At 35.3% G+C, this 12020-nt stretch overlaps 1 annotated feature.

Annotated features, from left to right (window-relative positions):
* Positions 1-7242: 7242 nt before the first annotated feature.
* Positions 7243-12020: part of a mobile genetic element that runs on past the window's edge.

Raw genomic sequence — 12020 nt, 5'->3', positions numbered from 1 at the left:
GTAAATGTCTTGTAGCGCCACTTACAACCACTAAACATTACCTGTGAGTATCCTTCCCTTGCGTGTATTTGGTCTTCTGTGAATTTCTTAAATTTTTCATTATTACCATCAATATCTTTTTGATCTGAAGAGCAGCTTGGCTATTTATCGGTGAAAATGTAGTATACTTTTGTGATGTTTGCTGCAGAATCCTGTTTCTATCTTGAGCTTGGTAACTGCCTTGCCTCTGCGATTTCTGCTTGCTTGACCTTCATCGGTATTGTTTTACAATTGAAGCACCGCTGATTTTTGGATAAATTTGATTTTCCTTTTTGAAGTTCCTCAGATCTTAAATCTGTGTCACTTGATCTATGTTTGATTAGTTGCTATGAACGAACATGTAAATGTCTTTTGTAGCGCCACTTTTACACCACTTAACATTTACTGTGATGTATCTTCCTTGCGTGTAATTTGGTCCTTCTGTGGAATTTCCTTAATTTTATCATATTAACCATCAATACTTTGATCTCGAAGAGCAGCTTGGTCATTATCGTGAAAATGTAGTATACTTTTGTGATGTTTGCTGGCAGATGCCTGTTTTTCTATTCCTTGAGCTTGGTAAAACTGCCTGCCTCCTCGATTTCTGCTTGCTTGACCTTCAATCGGTATTGACAATTGAAGCACCGCTTGATTTTGGATAAATTTTTGATTTTCCTTTTTGAAATTCCCTCAGATCTTAAATCTGTGGTCACTTGATCTACTGTTTTGATTAGTTGCTAATGACGACATGTAAAAATGTCTTGTAGCGCCAACTTTTACACCACTAAACATTTACTGTTGGATGTCATCCTTCCTTGCCGTTGTAAATTTTTGGTCTTCTGTGAATTTCTTAAATTTTATCAATTATTACCTCAAATATCTTGATCTCGAAGAGCAAGCTTGGTCTTATCGGTGAAAATGTAGTATACTTTGTGATGTTTGCTGCAGAATCCCTGTTTCTAATCTTTGAGCTTTGTAACTGGGCCTGCCTCCTCGATTCTGCCTTGGCTTGACCTTCATCGTATTGGACAATTGAAGGCAGCCGCTGATTTTTGGATAAATTTTGATTTCCTTTTTTGAATTCCTCAGATCTTAAATCTGTGGTCACTTGGATCTACTGTTGTGATTAGTTGCTAATGACGAACATGTAAAATGTCTTGTAGCGCACTTACACCACTAAACCATTTTACTGTGATGTATCCTTCCTTGCGTGTATTTGGTCTTCTGTTGAATTTCTTAATTTTATCATTATTACCATCAATATCTTGAATCTCGGAAGAGCAGCTTGGTCATATCGGTGAAAAATGTAGTATACTTTTGTGATGTTTGTGCAGATCCTGTTTCTATCCTTGAGCTTGTAACTGCCTGCCTTCCTCGATTTCTGGCTTGGCTGCCTTCATCGGTATGACAATTGAAAGACAACCGCTGATTTTTGGATAAATTTTTGATTTCCTTTGAATTCCTCAGATCTTTAAATCTGTGGTCACTTGATCTACTGTTTGATTAGTTGCCTATGACGCACATGTAAATGTCTTGGTAGCGCCACTTTACATCCCTAACAATTTACTGTGATGTTATCCTTCTTGCGTGTAATTTGGTCTTCTGTGAATTTTTAATTTTATCATATACCATCAATATCTTGAATCTCGGAAGAGCAGCTTGGTCCATTATCGGTAAAAATGTTAGTAATACCTTTTGTGAATGTTTTGCTGCAGAATCCCTGTTTCTATCTTGAAGCTTGTAACTGCCTGCCTCCTCCGATTCTGCTTGCTTGACCTTCATTCGGATTGACAATTGAAGCACCGCTGATTTTTGGATAAATTTTGATTTCCTTTTTGAAATTCCTCAGATCTTAAATTGTGGTCACTTGATTTCTACTGTTGATTAGTTCTATGACGACATGTAAATGTTCTTGTAGCGCACTTACACCACTAACATTTACTGTGATGTATTCTTCCTTGCGTGTAAATTTTGGGTCGTCTGTGAATTTTCTTAAAGTTTTTAATAATCATTATTACCCATTCGAATATCTTGATACCGAAAGAGCAGCTTGGTCATTATCGGTGAAAAATGTAGTATAACTTTTGTGATGGTTTGGCTGGCAAGATTCCCTGTTTTCTACTTTTGAGCTTGTAAAAAAAAAAAAAAACTGCCTGCCTCCTCGATTCTGCTTCTTGACCTTCATCGGTATTGACAATGAAGCAACCGGTGCTGTGATTTTTGGGGATAAAATTTTGATTTTCTTTTTGAATTCCTGCTCTTCCAGATTCCTTTAAATCTGGTGGGTCACTTGATCTACTGTTTGATTAGTTTGCTATGGACGACATGTTAAATGTCTTGTAAGCGCCACTTAACAGCCACTAACATTTACTGTGATGTTATCGCTTCCTCTTTGGCGTGTAAATTTGGTCTTCTGTGAATTTCCTTATTTTTATCTTATTACCATCAAATATCTTGTCTCGGAAGAGCAGCTTGGTCATTATCGTGAAAAGTTAGTATAACAATCTTTTTTGTGATTTTTGCTGCAGATCCATCCCTGTTTTCTATCATTAGCTTGTAAACTGCTGCCTCCTCGATTCTGCTTTGCTTGACCTTCATCGGTTATTTGACATTGAACACCGCTTTGTGATATTTTGGTAAATTTTGATTTCCTTTTTGTAATTCTCAAGATCTAAATTTCTGTGGTCACTGATTTACTGTTTGAATTAGTTGCTATGACGACATGTAAATTCTTGTAGCGCCACTTACACAACCACTACATTTACCCTGTGATGTATCCTTCCTTGCGTGTAATTTGGTCTTCTGTTGAATTTCCCCTTAATTTTAAATCATTATTTACCATGCAATATCGTTGTCTCCGAAGAGCAGCTTGGTCCATTATCGGTGAAAAATGTGTATACTTTTTGTGATGTTTTGCTGCAGAAATCCTGTTTCTATCTTTGGGTGCTTGGTGTGGTAGGTGGGTGGGCTGGAGTGGTGGGTGGGTTGGGGATCTGGTGTGCTGGAGGAGCTTGTAACTTACTGCCTGCCTCCTCGTTCTGCTTGCTTGACCTTCCCATGGTATTTGACAATTGAAGCACCGCTTCTGATATTTTTGGATAGAAATTTTGAATTTCCTTTTTTTGAATTCCTCAGATCTTAAATTGTTGGTCCACTTGAATCTACTGTTTGATTAGTTTGCTAAATGACCGACATGTAAATGTCTTGTAAGCGCCACTTACAATCACCACTAACATTTACTGTGATGTATCTTTCCTTGCGTGTAAATTTGGTCTTCTGTGAAATTTCTTAATTTTATCATTAATTACATTGGCAATAATCTTGATCTCGAAGAGCAGCTTGGTCATTATCGGTGAAAATGTAGTTATACTTTTGGTGATGTTTTGCTTGCAGAAAAATCTGTTTCTCTAATCTTCTTGTTTAGTTGATCTTGGTAGGAGAGCTTGTAAAAAACAAAAACAGAAAAAAAAGAAAGACTGCCTGCCTCCTCGATTCTGCTTGCTTGACCCTTCATCGGTATTGACAATTGATTATATTAGTTATAACTGGTTTATTATTGATGCTTTTTTTTCTTTCTAATATATTTGAAACGCTTCTATTAATTTAAATTGTACGAACGTCCAATACATTCAGCATTATCTATGATTTCAAAGCCTATTTATTCAATTAATTCAATTTTTTCTGAATTAATTACATTCCATTTTCGGTATTTTATTTATTTATTTTAACTTATATAGGTCAGTGTATGAGGGGCTTCCAGGGGGCCTGGCCCCTTCTAGCCCTGAAGATTGTTTAGTATAAATGAAGTTTATATTCGGGGGCTTCCGGTGACAAAACCAAACCGTTGTTATTACATCATATTAAATGGTGGTCCACTTTTTATGTCGCTTTCACAAGATTTATATTATTGTTTTCATGTTTGTACTTTTCTGTCACTTTTCAGGGTAACAACAATTTTTTTTATTATAATTTAATGAATTTTAAAAACAAAAAACCACCGTTACCGGTTCTTTTGGAAATAAGAAGTAGATTGTAAAAATATTATAATTGAAGAACTTAAGAAACTACCGAATGGTCTAAACTTTGTAGATTGTTTCCGGTGGAAAGTTTCTATATATCCCATTTTAATGTCATAGCCAATATTTCCCCAGACTCAAAAGACTATATGCAAAATGACTTCGACAACTATATGAAACCGTCTCCAAACATATACCCAGACACAAACTAATATATTGAAAGAGTTAAAAGAAAGATACCTATTAGGTAAGATGGAACGTATACCAATTAGATAAGAAAATATGTGAGAGAGGTTTTGAAAAAAGCAGAATATATAAAGACTGGGATAGTTATATCTGCTAGAACTAATTATTAGTGGTGCTATAAGAGTTCATGACATTGGAAACACTTATGTCAAAAGTTTTTAATATCTTAACTAATACAAAAATGTTTTCAAAGAAGAACAATAGAAAAATATATTGAGGGTAATAGGTTTGTAGATGGTCAATTGGACAGAGTTGTATGAAAAATATAAAGACCAAGGAAAATGTTTTCTTTTAGTGGGACCGCCGTTTCTATAACCATGGGATTTCAATACCAAGTAGACTGGACTTATGAGAGAACTCTTTAGAAACCTTTAGACGTTTTACAATAACCATTCCATGCTTTTACTTTAACACGTCCGATAAAAGTGGTTTTGGAAACCGTTATGAGATGGTTAGAGGACTACATGACTATGAAGTTTTATATATGACAAAATAGAATATGAGAGAGGTCCTATAAAACTGGGAGAAAAAGTGTCATAACAAAGAAATTTTATTAGTAAGTAAATGTGGTTTGAAAATAGGAATACTTGTTTTTTTAAGGTTTTTTCCATTGTGTCCATTTATTTATTTGACGTAGGCAGAAAAAGTACAGAGAATATGAAGATGAAACCAATGCCTGCAAAATGTTCAGTATATGTACTCGAAAGATATTTTTATCTAATATTAAAATGGACGCACAGAAGCTAGGCGAATGCACAGCAACCTGGACAACCAAACCCAGAGATATTCCAAATGAAGTTAGAATACAACTGCAATGGCAACTATGGGTCAAGTTTGGCCAAAACAGAAAAAAAAAAAAAAATGTACAAAGCAAAACTGGGCCAATGTAATGAACGCTGCGTTAGAGGTTTTCCACCATGGTATTGCAATATGAGATGGAAAAGAGTTTTATACAACCCTGAAGTGGGATAATAAACAACTTATGCAGTGACGCGAACACAGGAGTTGACCAGAATATGTTTTCTAACCAGAGGAGAAACAGAAATGTATGAGCTCCAGTTTAAAGAATGCATGGAACTCAAAACAGGAAACAAGTAAGAGACTAGGCGGGACATTAGATTTTTACTACTAGTAAATGGGTTTCTTCAGCAGTATTTGGAAAACTTCTTCAGAAAGAGTTGGAAGAGGTATATGGATGGGAAAATAAAAACCGTAGGAAGAGGAATTTGGGAACGGTGTCAAAAAAATATTGTAAAAAGAGTAGGTCAAGTTCGTGGTATTATACCTAAAGGACCTGAACAGAAGAAACAAGCTCCTGTAATAAACAGCCTGACCTGCACCACAGTCAAGTTGGCAACCACAACCGGTAAATATTTTAAAAAAGTTATATTTTTATCGTTCGATAGTAGTTGTATATGAAATAAAGTTCTAAGTAAAACGCATGGTAATAAATGGAATTATTCTTTTTTCTTCCATCTGTAAGTAAAACATACTTGAAAGTCTGAAATACTTCCACTCGGCGGTTCGTATAACTTTGTAGGTTTCGTAAAGTCCCATTTGCCCAAGCATAAGAAGAGTTTTGGGGCGCCAGAAATGAAGCATGAACAATAATAGCCAGCTGGGTCGAAAACATCTTTAAATAAATATGGTTCAATCCTCTTGCATATCGACTGTTAAATATTTGCTAAAGGAAGTTTGACTTTCTGATTTAACATTCTTTGCAAATAATAACCATGAACCATGCAGTGAATTCTGTATATATTTGTTCGTCTTTATTTGGGATTGGTTTTCGTAGATTTGAAAATGACACTTGTGAATTTTGGTTTTTGTATATACAAATTCTCAAACATAAAGTGTGCTCTCGTATTTGCATATTCATCAGCATATTTTTGCATAACAGAATAATTTTTATCTTCTATATTTTTTAACGCAGTCTGTAGGAAAGATGGAAAGGTCAAACTTGTTTTAGCTCAATTTTCTTTCCCCACATTTTTAACGTTTCCCTTCAGATATATAGATCTAATATGAAACCTTACATAAATGGAAAAACTTTTATCTTCTACAGAACACAAATTTTATTCTACGAAAGCCAATTTAGCTTTTTTGTGACGATGGGTTCTCTTAAACCATCTTAATGGGTAGTCCAAAACGATAGCCTTCATGCTTATAGTATCTAAGTCAAACTTTTGACCGACATTATAAAAGTTATCCTAATGGTTTAAGTTGTAGCCACTCCCTTGAATTTTCTTTTTCTTTGAAAGGCAATTTTTATCTATAATAAAAATTTCGAAAGATTTGCTTCCATAAGAGAATACAACAACACCGACAAACTCATTAATGCAAGCTCTAAATAAAGAACACAACCAAACTTTTCAAACTATTCTGAGTAGATATCTGAGTCCATTGAAAGAAGGAAACTTAAAAACTGAACATTAAACCCTTTAACAAGATGAGTTTTCTATTTGCAAGACTAAGATAGAACAATACTGTCTGTAAAATAAATCCAACAAAAGGAAACTTTTAAAACGAAGAAAACCTATAAATGACTTCTTTTGAAAACCAGATGTTGACACAAAGCTGAGCAAAGAAATGTGACGATTGGCAATAGCAAAAGAAGAAGAAAGACTAAACAATGCTTATGCAACAAAAGAACATACTCAATCCTGAACTAGCAGACAAAACATATGTTGACAATAAAATGTCAAGTGAAGTGAAAGAGCTGAAAACGAAATATGTCAAAAGGAGACTCATATACATTCTATATCTTGAAATAACAGACCTTAAACGTTAGCCCTTGAAAAGAAAGCGGATAAAGGAATTATGTGGCTAGTAAGTTAGAGAAGAAAGCAGATAAGGAATATGGTGGATGAAAAAGAATAATGAAATTATAGAAAGGGCTGAATGGTATCATGAATGGACAATCGAAGATTTTAAAAATAAAGCTGATAACAGGATGGGTTTCCAGGATGTTTAGACCCTTAAAGCAGATAAAAACTTATGTTAAACGATGAGTTTAGAGAAAGAATAGCAAATAGACTCATACACATACAAGTTTTTACAAACCTTTTTACAGCAGACAGACATAATATTGAACTTTGACCTTGGTTAAAGTTGGCACCATTAGAGAATCCGAGTACAAGCGTATAAAGATACTCTTAACAAATTTAAGATAGAGTTGCAGGAAATATCGAAGAGTCATGCCAGAAACTTTGAAAGCATATGAACTACCCGCAATGTTAGACAAGAAAGCAGAACAAACAGAGCTTCAAACATTAAAGACAGAAAATGCTTCAAACCATTATATCCTATAGGCTCTATTTATCGTCAATGAACTCAACAAATCCAGAAACAGTTCTGGGTTTTGGAAACTTGGACTCAAATAGTCGACAGGTTTTTGTATTGTGCAAACTCTTCAAAGGAAACAGGTGGAAGTAAAAGATTTCAGGTGAAAATTTTAACCTGCACACAGTACTACATAGATTTAAGTACATCTTCAAGCAGGTTTGGCATAGGTCCATAAGATTTTTGGGATTTGGTTAGGAATGACAAAAGGGTAAAGGATATGAATGTTAAGACAACGTTAAAGTTTTTGCTAAATAAATTGTTACTGGAGTAACACTGAAAGGGGAGGAGGAAAACCTACACATCACGTTTCAGGAATATACGCAACACGGGACAAAGTAAAGAAATCATGCCACCTTACATGACAGTTTACGCCCCATGGTAAAGAATTGCTTAATCCGTCCATTTTCATTCAACTTCCTTAGCATAATTCGTTCAGGGTTGTCCCTTATATTTGTAGGAACTGTCTTTGAAAGTATACCACCTTGAACTTTGAACAAGTTTGAAACGAGTCTGACAAGTAGTAGTTTAATTTCTCTGCCTTGCAGTGTGTACATTTTGCATGTTTGCCTAAAACTTCATAATATTCTCTGTATAACTTTCTTCTATTTTTAAAGAAAACACGAAATGTGAGTACCTGGTCGATTCCCCATTTTTGTCATAGTCATAGTATTATTCATAATGGGGGTCGCGTTGTAGGTATTTCCTATTTTTATTACTTTGTCCACCTTTCGAAGTTTGAAGCCGGGCAATCTTTTTCTTGTTTGTCTCTTTTGACTAACATTTATTAAATAATATAGTCTTCTCTAAGTCAGGGTTGTTTTTTCATTTCTTCGGGGGAGTGGTTTTCCCAAAACCTTTTGTTTACGTTGCTAATTGTAAATATTAAAACTTGTCTCATCTTTGTCCATGGAGAAGTTCCTATATTTGTCGTCATATGACAATTTTCAATTTGCCTTCACCACCTTGTGGTTGGTTTTAGTCTCTAACATTTTTAATACAACCGTCAATGACACCAAGAGCCAGAATGGTTTTTGGTCGACAATGAAATATTGGTTTTAGCATTTTTTTGAACGCAGATAGTTTTTTTACATCAATCTGATTTGAAAGAACTTTTCAACAGTCAGATTGTCATTTTGTTGGATGGTATTTGTCCAACGAATATTGTCAAAGCAGGTTTCACATCTAAATATTTTTGGGACTGTAATGGTATGGCTTCACAGTATCTTGTGTTTTACCAACAAATAATTAACCAGTATGGTGGTCCATCTGTTCTAACTCTCGGAAATGTTTTCCAAGATATCCATAAAACAAAGCATTTGGTGTTGAACAAAGATTTTTAATCATGAGTGCTTTTCTTTGTGCTTAGAACATAGGGTCCTTGTTCGGATTCGTCATTTTTTAACCATAAGAAATGGGTTTATTTGGGCATACAAGGAGTTGCATCCAGATTTTTTTGCCCGCAGTGGGAACAATAGCCAGAGGTGGTAATTTGAGTTGAAGGAAGGATTTTTTGAGTACATTAGGTATAACTTTAAAGAAGAAAGCACAAACCTATTAATACAAACTTGTACAGAAAAGGTTGGGATGTAGCACGAGATGCACGCAACAATCTTATCCAAATCCTGAAACAAGAGGAAAAGTTCAAGGATGGAATGGACAATGTAGGAAGACAAGCAGGAAACTATTATAACAAAAGCAAATGACTATATAACCAAAGCAGAAACACTATATGGACAAGGTGAAAGATTCTTTAAACAGAGGATATAACCATGCAACAAATGGTAAACAATAACCAACCTCAACGCCTAAAACGTGGGGGAATGTAAGTTTTTTTACTGAGCATGAACATGAAACAATACAGCATGAAGACCAAATGGGTTCAAGATGGATTTGTCGACTTCCAGCAAGTTTACACAACGTGTTTGTCAAGTTCTTCCTATACCTCAGGAAGTTTTTAGACCGACTTAAAAAACCTAAACAACCAGTTTTTGAAAACAACCAACACTAAAAATTTTTACCTGAGAATGAAATGACCGAGAAGTTGAAAACTGGTTGAAAACTGATTTGACACACAAACAAAAGTTTCAGACCATTTCCAAAACCCGTCAAAGACCCTTACAGATGAAGAGAAAAATTCAAAATTAATAGAAAAGTGCCCAGGGTCTGGAAATACAATACCCTACTACAAAAGTCACTTTTTCATAAAAATGGAAAACGGCTAGTTATCTCAAAAAGAAAAACAGACTCTCACAAATAAGAATATTGAAGTCTGAAGGAGCTTCGAGACAGACAGATGGAAAGTTTTACTTCACTGACGCAAAACATTTCATTATAAGAACATCTCATTGACTTAGAGTCGAAAATATTCTAAAACTTTACAAACAAACACAAAAGTTGAAAGAATAACAAATGGATATGTATTTATGAAGATGTTTGAACGACACAACTGTTCCTGCAAGTGAAGTAAATCAGAGGAACCGAAAAGTGACGAAAAAACCGATAGAAGAAGAAAAACCAAAAACTTGAAGATAAACAAAACCAAAGTTTTAGTTTCCAAAACTAAACATAAGTCAACCTTCATTAGCTGGTAAATGGGTTTGCGTAAAAGACTATGGCAAGCAGGCGGTTTATGTAAAGTAGAAAAAAAATATTTTTTTTATTTTTATAAAAATGCCCCCATATAAGGAATGGATAGAAAGTCTGCCTAGAATAAAAGCAGAGTTTTACAAAAATATGTTGGAGAGTTTTCGAAGAAAGTTTAAATATAGGAAGGGAAAGACCCATAAAAGTCCTATGACAAAATTGTCTGGTCTTCCGCTTACGAAATGATTTGGAAAAGCAACGTGGCCAATTATCCCGCAACAGACTAGAGAGGTTAGAAGAAGAACGTCTTCTGAACATGCCTTTCGATGTTAGTGAACCTCAAGTTGAAGGAACACGACGGCTTGCCAGATTCTACTGGAAACATGACGAACAAATGCATCCCTTTGAGAAAGGAAAAAAAGGTAAGTGCAGAGGAATGTCTGCTTCCCATGGAAAGAACAAGATATCATATTGAAAAGGGGTATTCCCCCGTGGGGGGAAAAAAAACAGTTTAGAAATCAAATAACATCTGGTCGAGACCTTTACAGTAACTTTGACGAAAGAGAAAGAACAAAGAAAGGTTCTGGGTGGTACTTGCTGCCATAACAAGACGGGAAAAGAAGGGACACAATCTCAGATTGACCATAACAGATTTGGATGGGTCACATTTTTTACTATGCACAATGCAATGGAGAACAAACAGCCGCAAAACTTCTTGAACGCTTTCAAGACTACAAAGAGAGAACAATTGGTTTGACTCCGACTCAGACATTTTTGAATGCAATTGAAAGAAATTGCAAGTGTCAGTTCGATGGTAACCAAAACCTAACCCTCAATGCAGTCAGACAACATGCTGGATACTTCCCCTTCATAAATAAGTCTGATATTGGACTTTGACAAGGTAATGGAATTTACAATTCAATGAAACCAATTGTCAACGAACCTTTGGGCCATTCTTACATGTCTCAGGAAAACTCTGGTCCTTGTTTTTACAAGATGAGAAGATGAAGTATCTTTTTTTGAGTCATGGTGTGAAGACAAGGTACATTCTCAGACGGTCAATTGGGCAAAAAAATTGCACCGTTTGGCAAATGTCAATATCCGAGTCCCCAACTACTAACCTAAGCTTAAGGTTCTTCACATGACGACTAATGTTGGTTGAGTTCAATTTAACCAATGGTTGAAGATTGGTAATTGTCCCACAACCCATTCATGTTGAACGAAAGTCTTAACAAACCCATTGTTTCGGAAAAAGGCAATGCAACATTGCAGAGCTGTAAACATTCTTTTCGAGAAAGGTTTGTTGGAACCAATTCCAAGATAACAAGCTGACAGAAACTTTTTGTACCAAAAGACGAAAACAAACTTTTCTATTGTTAGCAAGACCAAAAGTTGTTCCAGACAAAGTTCTAGTAACAAAAGAAGTACACAATTCCACAGGAGTGGGATTGGTTCGGATACCAAACCTGAACCAGGAAGAACTTCCAATGAGGTTGCAAGAACTTCAAGATGCTATAAACAACTTCCATTGAGACCCAAATTGACGTCCAAATTGTATGGAGAGCATCTGAGTTAGGTCCAGAAGGTTTTTAAATATAAACAGTTGCTTCGACGATGTTTATGAGATAACAGGAGAAGTTTTTTCGAAAGATAAGAGACTCACTTGAAATTTCCCACAAACTGGACCAATTTGGTTGCGAAACAAAGTTTCGACTCAGATGAAAAGATATACTATGTCGACCTTTAACGCTGCATACATGAGGTTTGTTTCCAAATATATTCCCGACTGGAATTTCCAAACGAAGATGGGTG

Source organism: Trichomonas vaginalis, chromosome I (assembly GCF_026262505.1).
Source record: "Trichomonas vaginalis G3 chromosome I, whole genome shotgun sequence".
Taxonomy (NCBI): Eukaryota; Parabasalia; order Trichomonadida; family Trichomonadidae; genus Trichomonas; species Trichomonas vaginalis.
This window is presented reverse-complemented; position numbering and strand designations above follow the sequence as displayed.